A 20,743-nucleotide genomic window follows, 5' to 3' on the forward strand; every position below is an offset into this window, starting at 1 on the left:
TCTTGGCTGTCAGTTTGCTCCTTCTTCAGACAGAAGTAAATACTCTTGATGCAGTCAGCTGGGAAACTGACTTCGTTATTTTCTTTGTAGAAAATTATCTGATTGTAGTGCTTTTCTTTCCCTCACATGTTCCACTCATTGAAGTCAACGATATTACATCCCAGTGGCTTGTATTTACCAGCAGAAATGTTTTCACCAAATATTTCTACTATAATATTCATAACAGCCCAAAATTGAAAACTATCCCAGTGCTCATCAAGGAGGGCTTCCTTGAGAAAATGACACTGGATCGGAGACTTAATAGATGAAAAGAAGTATAATAGTTGTAGAGAGATTATGGGAGCAGGGATTTTGGTCATTGGGAACAGAATGGAGTGGCTACAGTGTTGGGGGAGGGGGGAATTCCAAGGATTTGAATCAGGGAGTAGAAAGAAATTACGTGGGAGTATTTTTTTTTTTAAACAGGCCAGATCAGGTAGGAAGAAATGTGCCTCCCAAAGAAAGGAAGTTATATTTTAATCTGAATGTGATGACTGAAATTGGAGAGATTTGGGACTAACCTTTAATTCTTGGAATGTAGATATCATACGATGAAAGTTTTCATTTTGTTTTTTAATCAGAGTGTAATTTATGTACATTAAAATGCACAAATCTTAAATGCACAGCTCAGTGAAAAAATTATGTGTCATCAACTCACAGATAAAATAAGCTCAGCAAATGCCAGCCAGGATAAACATAAAGAAAACTATAATTAGCCAAATCGTATTGAAATGGTTGAAAACAAAAGATTAAAAAAAAAAAGTCTTAAAAGCATCTGGAGAGAAAACCTATTACATTAAGGGAAATAAGGATACGAATGATAATGGACTTCTCAACAGGAATATTCAAACAGGAAAACAATAGAAAAAAATATTTTAAGTGTTGGAAGAGAAAAAACAAAATCTGCCAACCTTTTAGAAGGAAGATTTAAGATTAGAAAGTTTTAAAAAGGAAATGATATTTTTTATTCTAAGCCAGAGACTCTCTGTCTGCTATGTTGAGGATGGATTTAAACAGCCAGTCCTAAAGGCAGGAAGAACAGTGGAGTCTCTTGTGGGTTACAGGTGAAAAAGAGATATTGAGGACCCATAGTGGTCATAGAGGAAGGACATGTTATGTACGTTGAAGGCAAAATCAGCGGGACTTTGTAGTGATTTGATGCTGGGGTGAGGGAGTGATGTAAGTCAAGTTTAACCCCAGATCTCTAGATAAATGATAAGCTCAGTTTTTCATGTACTGGGCTAGAGGTACTTATGTGAAATGCAGGTGGAGATGAAAACATGAATTTGAAGCTCTAGAGAGATCTGGCGAATGTTTCAGGATGATCAGCTCCAGCCACAAAGTTAAGGTCCTAACGGTAGATAAAGTTCTGAGAGATACAGGAAGGATCAGCTCCAGAGGTCCATAATTGCGTCAGCAGATAAATGTCAGTCATGGTCAGTGCCAAGATGCCTGAGATTTTTCTGTGTGTTATCATGGTTTAGTGCAAAGTTCAGAGTACTTAATACTTACCAGTCTGTGGGTGCTGAACACTCTTAATTTCCGTGTGCTGCTTATATGGAATTGTAGACATAGACTCAGCAATAAGTAGTCCCAAAACAGAGAAGAAAGTATGATAATAGGTAACAAGGACAGTTGAATTCTGACCTCAGCAGAGTTCTCAGAGTAACAGTGTTTGGAAGTAGTTATCTGTAGTGAATTGGTTATCATGTTTGTCTCATACACTTAAAGTTCGTTGGTTGGACACCTGGTGGAAACACTTCCTAAGACCATGTTCCTTTCCCCACTATCTTCCATCCTCACTCTACCTTATCTTTTACCTTTTTAGGACCTTTTCATTCACATAAACTCACCAAAGTTTATCCAGTGCCTATTGGGAATGAATACCTGGGCATAAAGGAGAATGAGCTACACAGCTGGTCTAAGACAAAACCGGGCCTATGTCAAGAGCACAAAATAGGAGGTGTCCACCCAAGGATCTCAGGCCAGTTGGGATTTAATGGGACCTTGGAATTTTTTTTTTTTTTTTGAGGGAGGAGGCTCTGTTTGAAAGAAGAATAACTTAAGTTGGGAAAGAAATAGTATTTCAATTAGAGGGAAGACCGTTTAGGGACACAGTAAGTAAGATAAGACCCTTTAGCAAAGGCACAACAGTGCATGTGCAGGCTTTGTTAAAAATTGTTTTATAGAGTAATGAACTTTCATCATTTAATACCTTTAAATACTTAACTCTTCTAGAGCTATGTGATATCACTGTGTTAGATTTAACTCCATTTTAAAGGAGTTAAATATCAGTCTTCTGACATATTTGTACTGTCACATGCTCACCAACAGAGTACCCGGTCTGTTGGAGCATTACACTGAGAAGCAAGACGCTGCTTGAGAGGTAAACCATTGCTTGTGGAATGCTGTGCACATGACTAAGGATGGGGTAGTGTGCGTTTGTAGAATCTGACAAATAATACAAATCTATATCTTGGAATGCCAAAAGACACAGAGCAGATAAAATGGAAAAATCTTAGTCTTCAGGGCTTGATACGTTTTTATGACCTTTTATGTAAAAATCTGTCAAGAAAACAAGACTTCAGGTCTCAAAATACTTCCTTCACTTGTCTTCAGTCTCTTCTTAGACATTTTATGTTGTGTCACTAACCATTCTTTTAAGATGACACTGTGATCTTTTCAAAATTCTCAGTGATGTCCTAGGGTCCAGAATCATGCAAAAAAAAAAAAAAAAAAGAGGAACATCTAGTATAGTACTTGATTTAGAGTTTAAATTAGATTTTTTAGCCCTTTATTAGCTTTCCTTACCTTCCTTTATAATTAGTCTAGGGACAAGCTGCAAAGAGAAACTTGAGGTTTGCTATAAGGTATGGAAAGTAGTTAAAGAGATTCAGGGGTAGAGAATTTAAACTTGCCACCACTAACCATGGATCAATAATGTCTTCAATGCACTCTTCATTGCTCCTCAGAATTAACTGATACACACTTCCACACATTGTTTTTAATTAGAAAAAGCTATTAGTCATTCAATGGTCCTTTCTAAACAATTATTGAGTGCCAACCCTATTTCAGGTATGTTGAGGATGCTGAGATTCCAAAAGCAATTAAATCTCTTGCAGTGATCACGCATTCCAAAGGGTATCTGAAAGTGTTTGCTTGTGAAGTTTTTTAATTTCTCATCACTAGATCTCAAAGGGTATGAAAAAAAATTGCTTGTGAAGTTTTTTAATTTCTCATCACTAGATCTCAAAGGGTATGAGAAAGGGACAAACCTCGCCTATGCTAAGCTACTTACCTACCCACCGCTAATCTCATGATTTTAGGACAAATATTCTGAGTTCTTACTCCTGGTGTATGTACCGGGAATACTTTCCATAATACTGTGAAATTTGTGAGATCCAGGGCTCGATGGGACTGCCTTGTTTTTCCGGGTCTGGCAAATTTTCCACCTTTGACAGGGTGCAGTTTTATTACTTTTCTATAGCTCTTTTTAGTGGAACAAATTCGAGTTTCCTTTCTCTGACAGGCGTCCGCCATGCACTGGCTCTGGCTTTTTTTTTACTGTATTGTTAGACCTTCCATTTCTGTTCTCTACAAAGTACCCTTGCTTTCGGAAGCAAAGCTGAAGGCTTGTAAGTTCCATCAGATGTAAATTCAAGTTGTGTGTACAAAACATAGGCCCCACTGGGAATCGAACCCAGGATCTCCTGTTTACTAGACAGGCGCTTTAACCAACTAAGCCACGGAGCCAGCCCTGAGGCCGGGGCGAGTAAAGTTATTATTTATACGTGATTTCACACTTCTGTCACCTTTAACATCTAGTGACTTATTTGTCATGTAATTGAAAAAAAGAATAAACATCTGCATCTCAGTCAAACCCAGAGAAGAAAGTTCTTTTGGGATTACGAATACAGGGTCTAGATTGAGGTGAGACTCTTTCCTTGGGAAATTGGTCCAACCTCAAGGACGCCCCTAGACTCACTGGGCTAAAAACTCTGGAGGCCAGGTAGAGACTGGACTTGGTTTTGTCCTCTACGCCTAATAACCACCGGCCTCAGCGTAATCTCTCTTCATGTTTGTTCATTTAGTGTAGGTGAGTGATACCAGGTGAATACCCTGGATTCCATCCAAATCCGTCTTTCACTTTCTGTAACATCGCAGGAATCAGCAGTTACCCTGTGTTGTAAAAGATTTTTTGGTCACGGAAAACTTGAAATAGGCCGCCCAGCAGAGCACCTGGAGAACAGTGGTTACATTTCCTGAACGTTTCATAGAGTTGTATTGACGCTATCTGTCAGTTTCCACGTCCTCTATATGGGAATAAGCGTGTCTCCTCAAAATATTTGTTCAAGCAATGAAATTTGTTGTGAGGTTTAACTGAGGCTGTTTTCCGGAAGTGGTAGGGTTCATTCAGGTCGACTGTGGAACGTTTCTCCCTTCTTTTTCTTTTCCCTGTGATGGGGAAGGGTAGAAGGAAGAGAGAATTTTCTTTTCTGAAAATAAACTTCAACGAAGCAATACCATTCTGTCATAGTTTACAATTCGGAGGGGAAAAGTTATATTAGCACCCTGGCTGGTTAGCTCAGCTGGTTAGAGCGTGGTGCTAATAACGCCAAGGTCGCGGGTTCGATCCCCGTACGGGCCAGCGCAGCTCTTGTTTTTGCCTCCACGCTCAGCTGAAAAAAAAAAAAAAAAAAAAACTAGTAGGTCTCAAATCACCAACTCCTTGTGGGAGTATCTGCGCATTTGTCCCATTTGATTCCTTCAATCCGCAGAGATACCTCACATCAAGCCGTTTCAACTCACCCACTAACCAAGTTTTCGTTACTTTAGCTTTTAAAACAACATACGAACGTTAAAGTGGAAATTTTATCGAGGAATATTGGATGGAATGAGAGTCGGGGGTGATCGAAGTCAGTGCCTCTTCTAACTTTCTCAGGGTCTGACACACTAGTGTCATATGTGCCCAACAAGAACTTTCCGCCAGGCTTCCTCTCTCAACAGACACTTAAAAATTATTAGTGGTTTTGTTGTTTGTTTTGTTGTTTTTATTGTTGTTCTAAAACGAATACAAGCATATCTCCTCCCTCAGGAGTTTATCATGTTTGGATGGAACCCATGTGTATAGATAAATATTTGTAGGTATTAAAATCTTAATAAAGTGTTGAAAAGCGAAGATGTCACCTTGAAGGCTAAGGTGCGCCTGACCCATGCCATGGTATTTTCAATTGTATCATATGCTTACGAAAGCTGGACAATAAGGAAGACCAAAGAAGAACTGACGCCTTTGAATTATGGTGTTGGAGAATATTGACTATACCACGGACTGCCAAAAGAATGAACAAATCTGTCTCGGTAAAGTGCAACCAGAATGTTCCTTAGACGCAAAGAAGGTGAGATTGCGTCTTACATACTTTGGACATGTTGTCAGGAGGGATCGGTCCCGGGAGAAGGACATCATGGTTGGTAAAGCACAGAGTCCGCGGAAAGGAGGAAGACCCTCAATGAGATGGACTGACGCAGTGGCTGCAACAATGGGCTCAGCATAACAACGATTATGAGCATGGCGCGGGACTGGGCAGTGTTTCATTTTGTTGAACATATGAGTCGGAACACACTTGATGGCACGTAATAACAACAACAATATATAATAATATCTACCATTTATTCAAAAGGAGCCTTAGTGGCACAGTGGTTAAGCGCTCAGCTGCTGACTGAAAGGTCAGCGATTTAAACCCACCAGCCTCTCCGCGGGAGAAAGATATGGCCATCTGCTTCAGAAAAGATTTACTGCCTTGGAAACCCTACTCTGTCCTACAGGGTTGCTATGAGTCAGAATTGACTGGACGTCAATGGGTTTGTTTTCGTTTACCATTTTTTCACTCATTCAACACACTTTTTTTTCAGTAGGCAATGAGCCAGTCACTGTTTCTGAAACTGGGGATGCATCAGTGAACAGAAGGTATATTTTCAGGCGTCCATGGATATATTTCACAAAATGCCAAAGAGGGCCTATAGCACACACACACAAAAAAAGGTTAAGAACTCCTTCGTAAAGCAAAGCTTACTCACTGGAACTGTCCTGCTCCACAAGACATAGAGCCTTTAGAGTAATCACAGGAGAAAACTGGGTAGTAAATAGTCAAGCACACAGGAGGCAGAGAAGGCCAAGGCCAAAGTCTGACTGATTCATCTGAATTCAGATTCAGTTTATCACTTACATAGAGAAAGAAAGAGTAACCAAAGGTGCCAGATTCCTAGGTCCTTCCCCACACACTAAAAAAAGATGACATCAAAATAAAAGGGGCCAGATAACTGCAACACCAATTATGGAATACCCTGCTGCTGAGGAGCCAACTGTAGACTACAGCTAGGCTTTTTTTTTAGTCTGCAGCTATACTCTGAGCCATGGGCAGGGAATAAAGTCTCAGATCTCTTCAGAGCCTGGGAGGTGACTGAGAAACTCTCATGACAGCTTCCTAGAGGAGATAGAGAAGTGAATGGGAAATGGTGTTGTAGAAGCTCCTCAGAAGCCTCTCATCCTCTCAGGTTCAGGAGGATCACAAGGCATTCTGCCAAGACTCAGATTCATGCAGTTTGATTCAGATTCAGGCCTGTATGGCCTATGTGGATACTTGCAAGGTCTTCAAGGTGCCATGGTGGCATCATTCCCCTACAATTACATGCACAATAGAAAAGGAAATCCATACCATCTACCCAGCATTTCTGGATTAAATATGATATAGCAAACAGGTATATTAAGTGACCACGGGATAAATAGATAATCCTTACAATACAAGAGAACTTAAAAAAAAATACTCAATTTAATACCCCTTGAAAATGTTTAGAAAGACATCACATCCAGATAACAAGAACATCACGCTAAAAAAAGAGAGAAACAGAACAAGAAACAGTTCTTAAAGTCTTTTCTCCCACTCCCACTCCCCCAAATAAGTAGAAGAACTGGAAAGTATGGTGGAGGAAAGCCCTCAGGGTATATATGCCAGAGATAAAACTATAAGAAAACATAAGGGCCAATTCTGGAGATCTGATGACCTATAGAGAAAAATCCCAGAAAGAAATGGAGGGGAGGAAATTATCAAATAAGTAATAGAAAAGATTTATGTAGTGCTGAAGAAAAACATGAGTCTTCCAATCAAAAAGGGCCTGAAAAAAATGCATAGCATGATATATTTTTGAAAGACTAATACCAAACTACATCATATTCTAGAAACTTCCAGGGTGGTAGTGATGGTAGGGTGAAGCATTCGCCTATAATGGAAAGATATTCTTTCTGCATCAGACATTTTGTGGGCAACATTGGATGAATGTTAGATGATAATAGAATAATGCCTCAAAATTCTGAAACTGCGGAAATATTTTTTACACAAAATTCCATAACTATGTAAACCATCAATGAAATGTAAGGTCAGAATAAAAAGATTTATAAATATATGATGATTCAGAAAGTTGACCTACAATGTACTTTATTTTAAGAAGTTGCATGAATATATACTCCAGGGAGAGGGAAGAGGAAGAGAAAGACATGGAACTGAGGAAATGGCAAATGCTATCTAGAGGTTCAAAAAAAAAAAGAAGTGAGGGGGTAATCACAGGATAACAGCTGTGCAAGAGGTCTAGAATGCAACCAACCTGGACTGGGGCAGAAGTCCAGAGTACTTGGGAGAGAGAGAAGGGGAGCATGAGGAAGAGATTTAATTTAGAGCTTGGAAAATATTGAGAATATTGGATCAGGATTCATCCTTTGGCTGAAAAAAAGGAAAAGTCTAATTCAAATTGGGAAAATGAATACAATATGTCAATTAACAGGGAGTTCATAGGTACAGTGGGAGTTTGATCATAGCTCTGACTCTGTTTTTCTATGATCTATTTGGTTCTACGTTCATCTGGTGTTGGCTAACATTATAGTGTAGATAATATAGCTGTCAGAAATATCTGGAACAAAGTGCTCCTTTGGTCAGGACTCCCCCTCTCAATCATGAAAGTCTGATTATGCAATCTTTGGTCCCTAGCCTATCTCTGAACTGATAATAGCCAGCAGGGGAATGTTTATTGATTTAAGCCTAAGTTCTTAAATCAACCACCTATAAAAGCATAGGGTTTACATATTTAGCTTAGACTAATTATGAACTGCCCTGGAACTTAAAATGGGAGCAGAATCCCCTGATCTATCTAGGTTTTGTGCATGAGTAGTGAATATCTGAACAAAATCAGAGTTCTATTAGGAAGAAGGAAAGATGAAATGAATACCAGCAACTGTGACTGATGATATAGACTAACTTACTCTATACCTCTCCAACTTCATTGTAGTGTGCCTTCTTGTGCAAGAGAGGCTGGACAAGTTAAAGCTACGTTTCTTAGACTACGTTGCCACTGGATTGCCTGTGTGACTTAGCTCTTGCAGAAGAGATGACCTTGTAAAAGACTTGGAGAACTGAATAGTGCGAGGTGGAGGCTGGGCAGCTCTTGTGACAAGCATGATTGTTGGGATATTTTAGTTTATAAACAGCTATTGTGACAGAGAGGCTAGGGTTTTTGTGGAACGGGCAATGGTGGTAGTAGTAGAATTTCTACTGAAAAAGTTTCATGATATGATTGGATATTTCTCCAATCTGGGTGATTCTGGCAATCCATGCTTGGTTCTGGCTGACCCAGAAATTCTGTGACTTAGAACAAGTCTGTTTTGATTTATAATAGCTAGAGTGGATTCTGCTTTCTGCAACTGAAAACGCTGCTGCAGATATAATGAAGGGAAAGAGTGGAAAATTAAAAAAAAGTTAAACAAAAAAAAGAGTATATCAGAGCCACAGTCAATGTTTAAAGCAAGATGAAATCTGAAAGAGTTTAAGAAAGTGATAGATGATAAGAGAGGACCTTGATATTAGGAACGTTGTAAATGACTACTGCTTTTTTGACTGGCTTACTGCACAATGACGCTTACCCATCATAGATCAATCTACAGTCTACATAGACTTTGTTACTGTTTTATTTAATTGATGACTGCCATCTTTCTTTCTTTTTTTCCTATTCTATCTCTCAGCCATAATAATATTTTCTAGTTACCTAATCCCACTGCTTATGTCCTTTGTTTCGCCTTTTATATCTCTATTACCTTCTACATTTTTGATTTTTGTTTTTGCTCCACAACTACATCCTAGGGGCTTTATCCACTATTAGAACCATCTGAGAACTTCACATGACAGAACTCATTTAAAGAGCTAGACTAAAAAAAAAAAAAACCCAAACCCATTGCCATCAAGTCAATTCCAACTCATAGTGACCCTAAAGGACAGAGTAGAGTAGTAGGGTTTCCGAGGAGCACCTGGTGGATTTGAACTGCCAACAGTTTGGTTAGCAGCTATAGCTTTCAATTAGTACACTACCAGAGCTAGATAGCTAGGTCAGTTTCTCAAAATAAACAAAGTAATGTGTTTTTTAAATATTAGGCTTTTTTTTTATAAAGCAGTCATAGGTTTACAGAGAAATTGCTAGAGAAAGTGTAGACAGTTTCTCCTATTATTAATAAACCAAAAAAACACAAAAGACAAAAAACCAAACCCATTGTCATCGAGTCAATTCTGACTCATAGTGACCCTATAGGACAGAGCAGAACTGCCCCATAGGGTTTCCAAGGAGCGCCTGGTGGATTTGAACTGCTGACTTTTTGGTTAGCAGCTGTAGCACTTACCACTACGCCACCAGGGTTTCCCCTATTATTAATATCTTGCATTAATGTGGTATACTTATTACAGTTAATGAACCAATATTGATACATCATTATTAATTACAGTCCATAATTTGAATTAGGATTCTTTGTGTCATACAGTCTTGTGGCTTTTAACAAATGCATAATAATGTCCTGCATCCACCATATACAGTATCATGCAGAGTAGTTTCACTGCCCTAAAAATGCCTGTGTTGCACCTATTCATCCCTCTCCCCCCGCCCAAAAAAAAAAAAAAAAAAACCCATTGCCATTGGGTTGATTCCAATTCACAGCAACCCTATAGGGCAGAGTAGAACTGCCCTATAGAGTTTGCAAGAAGCACCTGGTAGATTATGAACTGTCAACCTCTTGGTTAGCAGCCATAGCTCTTAACCAGTGCACCACATAGGCCCCTGGTGGATTTGAACTGCCAACCTCTTGGTTAGCAGCAATACCTCTTAACCACTGCTCCATGTAGGCCCCTGGGAAACACTGGTCTTTGTACTAAGTCAATAATTTTGCCTTTTCTAGAATGGCACGTTATTGGAATCACACGGTATGTAGCTTTTTCAGATTGGCTTCTTTCATTTAGCAATAGGCTTTAGAGGTTCCTCCATATCTTTTCGTGGCTTGACAAGTCATTTCTTTTCCTTGCTAAATAACATGCCACTGTATGAACGTACCACAGTTTATTTATCCATTCACCTATTTGAAGGACATCTTGATTGCTTCCAGTTTTTGGCAATTATGAGTAAGGCGGCTATAAACATTTTTATACAGGTTTTTGTGTGTGCATAAATTTTCAACTCATTCTGGTAAATACCAAGGAATGTGATTACTGGGTCATATGATAAGCTTATGTTCAGCTTTGCAAGAGATTGGCAAACTGCCAAAGTGCCTCTACCATTTTTCATTCCCACCAATAATAAATGAGAGTGCCAGTTATACATGTTATAGATAATAGTACATTTATAAACTATATGAAACAACTGGAGAAATTTGATCAATGACTGGATACTTGACCTCATTGTTTTTAAATGTGATAATGATATTGTGATAATGCTTTTAAAGTGTCTTTATATTTTAGAGATGCATACTTAAATATTAGTGTTGTGCCAGGTTATATTGGAGCCTGAAGCAAAAGGGAAAATCAGTGATACTGATCCTGTTTGTATTTAAAATTTGATAGTTTGTTCATCATGAATTTTTGCATTAATTTTGATTCTTAAAATTGCATTAAAATATTATTTGTTTAGATTACTAAGTTTTTTGACGGTTCCCTAAATTTAGCGCTCGAGGCTGATACCTCACTCTCCTCACTCTAATCCTGGCTGTGTTAAATTTATGGATGACATGACATGTCTGAGATTTGCTTCAAACAATAGGGAGGAGGGGGTGGGAGTGGGTTATAGATTAATAAAATTGGCCATAAGTTGCTGATAGTTGAAGGTGCGAACTATGTACGTCGGATTCATTATACTATTCTACCTTTGTATATGCATATACTTTTAAGTTTTTCCATACAATTTCTCTGGCAAACTTGAACCTTTCACCGCCCATTTCGGGGCAGGGAGAGACAAAGTCACAAGGCTCATTCCTAGAGTGGTAGAACTAACCACAGAGATGAAGAAACCTCCGAGATTCCTAGAGTGAACCCGGAAATGACCCAAGGGCAGGTTACGCGTGCTGTCCTTTTATGGTCCCCCGGAGGCCTTGATATTTGTGGTCTTGTTTTTCCGGAAGTGGACACCTGAGATCTTGGGGACCAACTAGCCGAAGCTTCTGTGCCCCAGCAGGGCCGCCAGGAGCTTTGAGGCCTATTGGGAAGGGCCGGGCCTGGCAGCCTGACAAAGGTGGGACTTGGGGAAATGTCGAGAAACTTAGGTCTCGGACAGGAGTTGGCCCCCGTGGCCCACATTATTGCTCAGAAGAAGCCGATTGCAAAAATTGGGAGGTGACAGGCTGAGAGGAAGGCAAACAAGCGCTGTTGCTTCGCCTCCGCACGCCAACACAACCTACGGGGCTTCTGGTAGAGAACCAAGCCGACGACTCTGCAGAAACGCACCTGGCCCAGGAGCTGATGGCAATAACCTGGATACCACCCAACACGTAAGGTACATTGGGAAGCTCACTAGCCTTGTGGACGGTAATAAGTCACTGTTTAGGGGTGTGATTGTGAGGGATGGACGCATGCAGGGAGGGATTCAGGTTCTTGGGCTACAGGTGCTGGGGGAGTTTACCTGCCCTGGATACAAAATCTTGTGGAAGAGCATCACTAGAAGGCAGGTATGTCCTGACTGTGTTGGGTATACTGTTTGAGGATTCTGAGCATCAGGTGAATTTGGAATGTGTAATGTTGGGAGTGGGGTTGGTGTTTAGTATCAGACAATAGCAGTGCATCTCAACAGCCTGGCTCTACCTTAGGACCACCTGGAGAGCTTTAATAAGTTCCTAGGTAATGCTAATGTGCAGCCAGTGATGATAACCACTGGGCTATAGTCAGATCCAAGAGATGCATTTCACCCTTATTGTCCAGAGCAGTAACCATTATTCTGACACTGCTCAGCCTTTCTTGTGTAACAGTGTCCTTGCATGGGGAAAGAATAGAGCACTCTTAGAACGTGAGGAGTGGGAGAAAACTTTTGTACAGCATCAGAGAATCCTTGCTAATGAGGGAGTTTGTCAGTATGACTAATTGGAAAGGTTTCTGACAGAAATTTTACTACTTTATACAAATACTAATTGGAAAAGTTTCTGACCAGAGGTCATATCTCACTTGACACTGTATTTAAGGAAACCATGTGTATTAATATTTAACTTAGGGTTTTATGACAGCCCCAAATCAATTTGCCAACTGCTGCTCTGTTCTGATGGTTAAAGAGCAGAAGTTCCAAGAGTACGAACTGGATCAGTGGATTTACAAACTTCAAAAATTTTGTATTTCTTACCAAAGAGCCTGACTTTTGAATGTGGTCACTTACCTTTTCCAAATTTTCTTAAGCCATAAATAAGTTAAGGCTAATACAGAGTAAGGTAACTGGTACATCTGCTAATTGTGAATCAGGACATCTCAACTGTAAAAGAAAGCTTGAGCTTGAATTAGATATTAAACGATACGTTTCAGCAAAAAAGCTTGGGACAAAACTATGTTAAACATAGCACTGGTAGGACAAAACTACACTGAATTTTATTTAAAGGTTGACTTTTCTCATTGTTTAAAAAAGTGTCCTTCGTTTCTTATAAATCACTTGTTCTCTGCACATTGGCACATCCTCTTGATTGGTTTGTAAGTGGTATGGCTCTTTCTATCAAATTCAAACTCATCTACTTTAGGGAGGGAGCCTTTTAGCAAACGTTAACTTTCTAAAATTATTTTTCCCCAGTTTTAAACTGCCATTCTTAAATATCTGTACTCTTTTTCTATTTTAGTATTGTAAATTTCAGAACTCATTCCCTAACCTGATATATACACTTTTTGGCTAATATGTTAAAATTAGTAATTTTGATCTAGTGTTTTCAGAAAGAAGATGAAATTCCAGATGAGCCTGGCAAGTATTTTTGTACCTAAGCCTTGCTTCTTTTGATTAAATGAAATAATATGTTGAGAAATGGAAATTCCTCAGTGTTTAGGTTATAATCCTAAATTAAGCAACTTATGAAATACTCAGAAAAGAAATAAATCTAGTTCTTGCCTCTTTTTTTAAACAGCCATCCAATTTCTCTGGTCCCAACCAAAACCAAACCCATTGCCGCCCAGTCAGTTCTGACTCCTAGCGACCCTGTAGGACAGAGTAGAACTGCCCCATAGAGTTTGGAAGGAGTGCCTGGTGGATTTGAACTACCAACCTTTTGGTTAGCAGCCATAGCTCTTACCCACTACACTACCAGGGTTTCCATTTCTCTGGTCAGAGAACCTAAATTTCTGACTCTGAATGCCAGGAGGAAATTCAGGAAAAAGAAACTTAATGCTCCTGACTCTCCTACTTTGTACAAACGAAACAGAAAGAAAACATACAAAGAAGCCTTTGAGAAGTATATGCTGTACTTGGGAAGTCACATTAGAACAAAACAAAAAACCCATAGGACTACTTATGAACAAGTATTCAAATAATATAAACACCATTTATATCCAGTTCAATAAAAAAAAAAAAAAAATAGAACCTTTTAAAAAGAGAAGAGACAGCAATTAAGAGGTTCCATGGCCTTAAGTTTTATGGTTTCATGTGGTGGCTGGGGTGGGAGGGCACCGGGAGTGAACATCCTTTTTATTAAAATATTCAGACCCCCCTCAAGTCAAGAAATGTGGGCTTGAGAGCTGTAGTTTTTAGACTTTTTAAGAAACTTAAAATACACATACAGTTGAAATTTTGCATGAGTTTCTGTATGTGCACCCTTGGGGCAGGTGCTATGTATTGTTTATCCAAAATACCTTTCTCCTTTGACTTCCTCCACCATGGTGGCTGGAGAGCCAAAAGTCCTTCCCTGTGACCTGGGTCTACCATTGGAATTCAAGTGAAAGTCACTGTCGGGCTTCTGGAAAGGTTTTCTTAAAGGGAGCGACTTGGCTGGCATGCCCCATCAACTCTTTACCTTGTCCTTCTTTGCCCTTGTCTCTTCCTTTCTGGAAAGCAGAGAAGATTCCTGGAGGAACAGCAGCTATTATGGGGCCGTAATGACGAAAGCCACAACCAAAGAAGATTGAGCAGGAAGACAAGAGGAGCCTGGGAACTTGATGACATTCTTGAACGGTGGTATCACCCCTGGATGATTTACCTCTGGACCTCTTGTCAAATAAGTTCTATTAACTCCTTTTTATTTAACCAACTGGAGTCAAATTTCCTGTTACAGAGAATCCAGTCCTACCTGATGATACCGATTAGTACATATTAGCACCTGTTATGTGCCAGGTGCACTCTTAAACACTTCATTTACTGTTTTAATTCTCACAGTGACCTTTGAGATAGGCTGTTGATTCTCAAAGTGTGGTTTCAGGGTCAGCAGCATCTCCATCACCTGGAAAGTTCTTAGAAATGCAGATTTTGGGGCCTTAACCCTAGACCTACTACTGAATCAGAAATTCTGGGGGTGGGGACCCAGCAGTCTGTGTTTTAACAAGCCTTCCAGGCAATTCTGATGAGTGCTAAAGCTCGACAGTCACTGAGATAGGGCATTATTACTATCCCCATTTTATAGATAAGGAGACTGAGCTGGTGTTAAGTCACTTGCCCAATGTCATACAACTAGCAAGATGACTCTTAAGTCTGTGTCTCTAACCCCTACATTATACCCCTGAAGCCCATCACGTGTTAAGAATTTCTGAGTGAGTGTAGTGGTTTTCAAAATTTGAAAGCATTCTCCTGTGAAAAATGGTATGCTTTTAAGATGATATCTAAGAATTTTACATCATAAGTTTAAACAGTTGTAAAGAATATGATTTCCAGTACATAGTAGATTGTGACATTTTAAAATGTGCTTCATAATTCTGCATGTATTTAGTACAGTCTAAATACTATGCTGATTTAAATCTACTATCATCCATTTAAAAAATAAACAAGCTTTTCTTTAACATTAAAAGCTTTACATCTTTCCATAGAAGAATCCTGTTCAAAAGGGGAAAAATGTAGAAAAAAGCTTTTCTTTAACATTAAAAATTTTACATGTTTCTGTAGAAGAGCCCTGATCAAAAGAGGGAAAATGTGTACTCTAGGCTTTCTGGAGCTATGGAAGCTGGATGAACCTCTGAAACAATTGCCCTGGGATAATTTTTAAACCTTAAACTAAAAATATCCCCTGAAGTCATTTTAAAGCTGAGCAATAGTTTAGCTTAACTAGTAAAAAAGATCTGCCTTGAGCATTATGCTCTTTTAAGAACTATCTACATATATGGGATCAAATTGACAATAGTAACTTGAAAGATTAGATAGGAACCTCAGTGGTCAGTGAGTTTATGTTAATGAGGGAGGAACAACTCAGAAAAGGAGGGTGAGAATGGTTGCACAACTCGAAGAATGTAATCAGTGTCACTAAATTGTACATGTTGAAAAAGTTTTTTTTTTTTACATCCTTCACTTTTGTATGTGAACTCATAATTTCATTGCCCTACCCCACAGAAATATGTTCTATTGTAATGTGACTGTTTTTGATCCACCATATTGTACTTTTCTGCAACAAAAAGAAATTTAAAAAATTTTTTGTGATTATATAGTTTTAAGAGTTACCAATTTGTTTTGTGGATTAAGTTATTGAAATTTTTATTAGTATACGATCAGAAGGAATATATTTTGATAACTTATCAGATATGCAAAGTGAAATTTAATTACAAGTGCATCTCTTAATGATATGGATGGGCCTGAGATTTTTCTAATTAATTCATGTATCCATGGATGAATATTTCTTTTTGCTAGAATGAGGCATAGTTCAGCATTAATTCTGTATCTCTGTTTCATTTCACAGTATGAGGAGTTGTGTTCACATAAGTGAGTAGATAGGAATGAAGGAGTTTTGAAACAGGAATGCAATTTTAAGTTTTTGAGCTCCTCTATTGCATGCCAGAATCACATGATGATCTATCACTAGCAACTGAGTTAGGCCTGCCTTCATTTTTGTTGAAAGCAAATGTAATAACCAGAAATGACCTGTCTTGCAAAAGGATTTTGTTACTCAGTCATTTAAGTCACTCACTTTCTCACTGACACTAATATTTCAGAGTTCTTTTGTTTGGTGCCTCGAGGAGGTCTTGCATCTTGGGGTAGTACAAAAGATAAGATAAAGGATGGTTGAAAGTTATGTCTTTTTTTTTTTCCTTAATGGGAGAAGGGCTGTGTTGAAAGGGTGGCAGGAAAGCAGAATCACCACCTTGATTGCAGCAAGTTCTTAGGCATATCCATGTGGAATTTGAAGATGGAAATAGATTCTCTTAAAACTACTGTGCTCATGTATTTCCCATTGAAAACTAGAGGGTACTAAGAGGTACCTCTTAGAGTCACCATATTTACATTCTAGACCTATTTAAGCAAAGAGATTACTTAAGTTTAAATATCTCTGTATATTTGCACAGAGTATGGAGCTAAGCTGCAAAATACACATTCTTTGGGCTAAAAGATAGGCCATAGTCCTTGGAGTATATATTTGAGTACCTTGAGTCCTTTTAAACCTTTTAAGATATTTTCAGATAAATATCCAGTTATCCTGAATATCTTCTAAATCCAGTAGAATCTTTGTCCTGGTAGCAAAAGGCACAGCCAATTTCTTGAGTCTCAAGAGACTGATCATCATGCTACTTTAGGACTATTTGGCCCCAGTCCTAGGATAGAGTTTCTATGTACATTATGCTGAGGAAAGTGAATTTAGAATCACAAGTGTGTAGCCTGCTTCACTCTTTGCTAGTCCCACATTCCACTGGAATTTCTCCTTTGTTTGTACTGAGTCACTTTCCTTCTCATCCATAACCATGTTGATCCATTTTTTATAGTTAACTTGGCCAGTTGACAAGTTCTTGGAGTTAGACTTAGGTGTTCATGGTGAGCTCCACACTTTTATTCACACTATTAACATAATTCTGTTGGCCTCTTCCTGAAAGTGCTGAGACAACCCTGAAAGTTTAACTAGTTCTGTGGTAAAGGAGATATAGCTTGGGGAAATTTTAATTTTGAATATTAAATTAATGTTTTGTCATTTGTTGAGCACTGACTTGAATGATAGGCTCATTCATTCAATATTTACTGACAGTCATCTATATGCTGGACACTTACAGGATTGGGGAAACAGACAAGGTCCCTGCTCTCACAGAGCTTACAACCTAGTAGTAGGAGACAGACAAAAAAATACCTCTGGTAGATAAAAGCTATGAAGAAAAATCAGAGTATGGACAGAGAGTGATGGAAAGAGGGTGCTATATTTTATAGGGGTGGAGACCAATGGTGCTACTTGCAGAAGGAATTGAATGTTAATTACTTATTACCCTTGCACAAAATTGCTATTGTGGTAGGATGGTGTGAGGTATGGATCCCTGTTGCAGTAAACAAGTTGGCCTTTAGTCCTGGTCTTCAGAGTTGGACCATCCTGAGGCCAAGAGTGGGGGCTGACTAGACCAAGAGGGACCACCTGAGGGCCCAATGCTGACTAAGCCTCGGGAGGCATATAATCCATCATGGCCAAGTGGTAAGGCCAATAAAGTACCTTGGAAGACTGAGGTTCAGTGGAGCGTCCTGGGTGTTGACAGGGAACATCTGTTCTTGGGAGGGTACACACGTCCCATGGGGACATGGAAGCTATGCACCGAGACCCCTCCTGGGCCTCGCCATGTGTGTTTGTGTTCTTTCTTTTCTGCTAAAGATAGCCCTTTCCTCGGAGTTTGTGAGTTGTTCCAAACAAATTTTTTGACTTAAGAAACAGAAGGGGCCAGTACCTAGTCCCGGATGAATGGGGATGAGAGAGAGGGCTTCACTGGCAGCTGGGATCTGAACTGACCAGGAAAGGAAAGCTGAGAGCTCCACAGGATGCAGCTGGCATATGAAGTGGGATTTATCCACCGTATGTTTGGTATCAAAGGTTAATGGTCTCAGCCTTCCTGAACTCATTTCATACAATTGGAATGAAGAGGGGATCTTGAGCAGCCCTCTGACATTACAGATGGACAGTTAAGAGATACTACCCTTTCCTTGGCCTTGTATTTTTGAGGGCCTGAATTTGTGGCAAGCTCAGAAGTGAGGGTAGCCTAGGGACCCCTGAGTCTTGAATATAATTTGCCCAGAGGAGAGAGAAGCTGGCAGAGGGCATGGCCTATTATGTTATTATACTGTGTTTCTTCTGACATCAACTGCAAATGCAGTTCTTCTGACCCTAGAAGCCTAGAGTGAGGTCAGGTCTCAAAGTTAAATAGCCTGAGTCTTCAGATACTAGCTACAAGTTCAAAGATTCTCAGGACACTCACACTTCTGACCCTGCTGGCTACAAAATGGGAGTTCCCACTACTCCCTCAGGACCAAAACCAAAAAAACCAAACTTGTTGCCATTGAGCTGATTGTGGCTCATAGTCGTGATCCTATAGGAAAAAGGTAGGACTGTCCCATAGGGTTTCCAAGGAGTGGCTGGTGGATTTGAACAGCCAACCTTTTGATTGGCACCTGTAGCACTTAACCACTGTGCTGCCAAAACCAAAACCAAACCCGTTGCCATCAAGTCAATTCCGACTCATAGCAATACTATAGGACTTGGTAGAACTGCCCATAGGGTTTCCAAGTAGTGGCTGGTGGATTCAAACTGCTGACCTTTTGCTTAGCAGCTGTAGCTCTTAACTACTGTGCCACCAGGGCTCCTAAAATAAATTCAACTTAGTAAGTAAGCTGTTGCCATCGAGTCTGACTCATAACGACCCTATAGGACAGAATAGAACTGTCCCATAGGGCTTCCAAGGGGTGGCTGGATGATTCAAACTGCTGACCTTTTGGTTAGCAGCCATAGCTGTCAAAAACTGTGCCATCAGAGCTCCCCCTTCAGGATACCAGCCATATACTCTGGGGTCCCTAGGCCACCCTCATATCTGAGCTTGCTACAAATTCTGGGGTTCCAACTACCCCCTCAGGTTTGATAATTCACTACAATGACTCACAGAGCTCAGGTCAGTTTTATTATAGCAAAAAGTATACAAATCAGGAGAGCATAAAGAAAAGACGCATAAGACAAGGTCAGGAAGAGTCCCAAATGTAGCACTTCCATGTCCCCAAGGACACATCACCCTCCTGGTGCATTGATGTCTATTACCAACCAGGAAGCTCACCCAAGCTTCAGTGTTCAGAGTGTTTATTGAGGTTTCAATGAAATGTAGATGTGACTGACTGAATCATTGACCACATGGCTGAACTCAATCTCCAGCAGTCCCCTCCCCATCCTATTGGACTGATATCACATGGACCTTTCTGGCATGGCCAGCCCACACCCAACCAGAGTTACTCATTAGCATAATCTCTTAGATGTAGTTGGAAGGCTTCTCTGAATAGCAGAGACTCCAGTCACTCTGGAAATTCCAAGGGTTTAGTGGTTACCTCCCAGGAACTGAGGACAAAGACCAAATTCTTTGGCTAAAGTAATTCTTCATACCACAGCTATTCACCTGCCCAGGTCATCCAGAAGTCTTTCCAATATTCTAATGTCAGTATGCATTCCTTTCATCCCACCCCATCCCTCCTCAGCCCAGAACCTGCAAACTGCTTGCCACTTCCTGCTCTCTCACTAAGTAACCCTGACATCTCTTTTAGTCGCCTCTGGACTTTGTTCCTGAGCATAAGGTTTCTTCTTACTTTTGGAACAGAAAAAGGCACAACGGATGGCTTTGTGTTGGGTGCCAAAGAAAGCTGAGAAATAACACATTTGCTCTCTTAGCAAGGACAGATTAAACCGTCATAGTGGGGCCAGAAGAGTTTTTGCACTTTTATGATGTCACTAAGCGATTCCACCAATGAGGAGGCAGGATAAACAACCTATATTCTCAGTCTCTTCTCCCAACTGTTCCTTTAACTGAAATCGGTTCTTCCACACCTCTTGTACCACTGGACGTGGAGGTGGTAGGTTTTCCCCTTGTTCCTTATTGCCTCCTCCAGACTGTTCTTTCTTCCCTCCTCCATAAAAACTCCTAGCTTTGAAATTTATGTCCTCAGGCTCCACCATCCCTTCCCCTTAGTTTTGCTGTCATCTACAGACTGTTGGGATAATTCCTCTCATTCCTTGGAGATTTATGCTCCTGGATCACTTTCTGCAGGACTACTCCGACTCCTGATGATTTTAGTATCCATGAAGACACTTCCCAGTACTCTGGCCTTTGAATTCCCTAATCATTTGTCCAGGGTCTTGCAACCTCCTCATGTGGTCAAAACTTAGGCGAGTGTTTTCCAATACCTTTTACTTCGACTCACTGTAAAACATTTTTCATCATGACTTCATACATGCATTTGCGTATGTATAATGGATTTGTGTACG

At 39.9% G+C, this 20,743-nt stretch overlaps 2 non-coding genes across 2 annotated transcripts; one reads left to right on the plus strand and one right to left on the minus strand.

The window, feature by feature from the left end:
• Positions 1 to 3,718: 3,718 nt before the first annotated feature.
• TRNAT-AGU (transfer RNA threonine (anticodon AGU)) lies at positions 3,719 to 3,792 on the minus strand. The gene has a single exon. It is a non-coding gene; the product is annotated as a tRNA-Thr (tRNA).
• Positions 3,793 to 4,613: 821 nt separating this feature from the next.
• TRNAI-AAU (transfer RNA isoleucine (anticodon AAU)) lies at positions 4,614 to 4,687 on the plus strand. The gene has a single exon. It is a non-coding gene; the product is annotated as a tRNA-Ile (tRNA).
• Positions 4,688 to 20,743: the final 16,056 nt, after the last annotated feature.

Source organism: Loxodonta africana, chromosome 1 (genome assembly GCF_030014295.1).
Source record: "Loxodonta africana isolate mLoxAfr1 chromosome 1, mLoxAfr1.hap2, whole genome shotgun sequence".
NCBI lineage: Eukaryota > Metazoa > Chordata > Mammalia > Proboscidea > Elephantidae > Loxodonta > Loxodonta africana.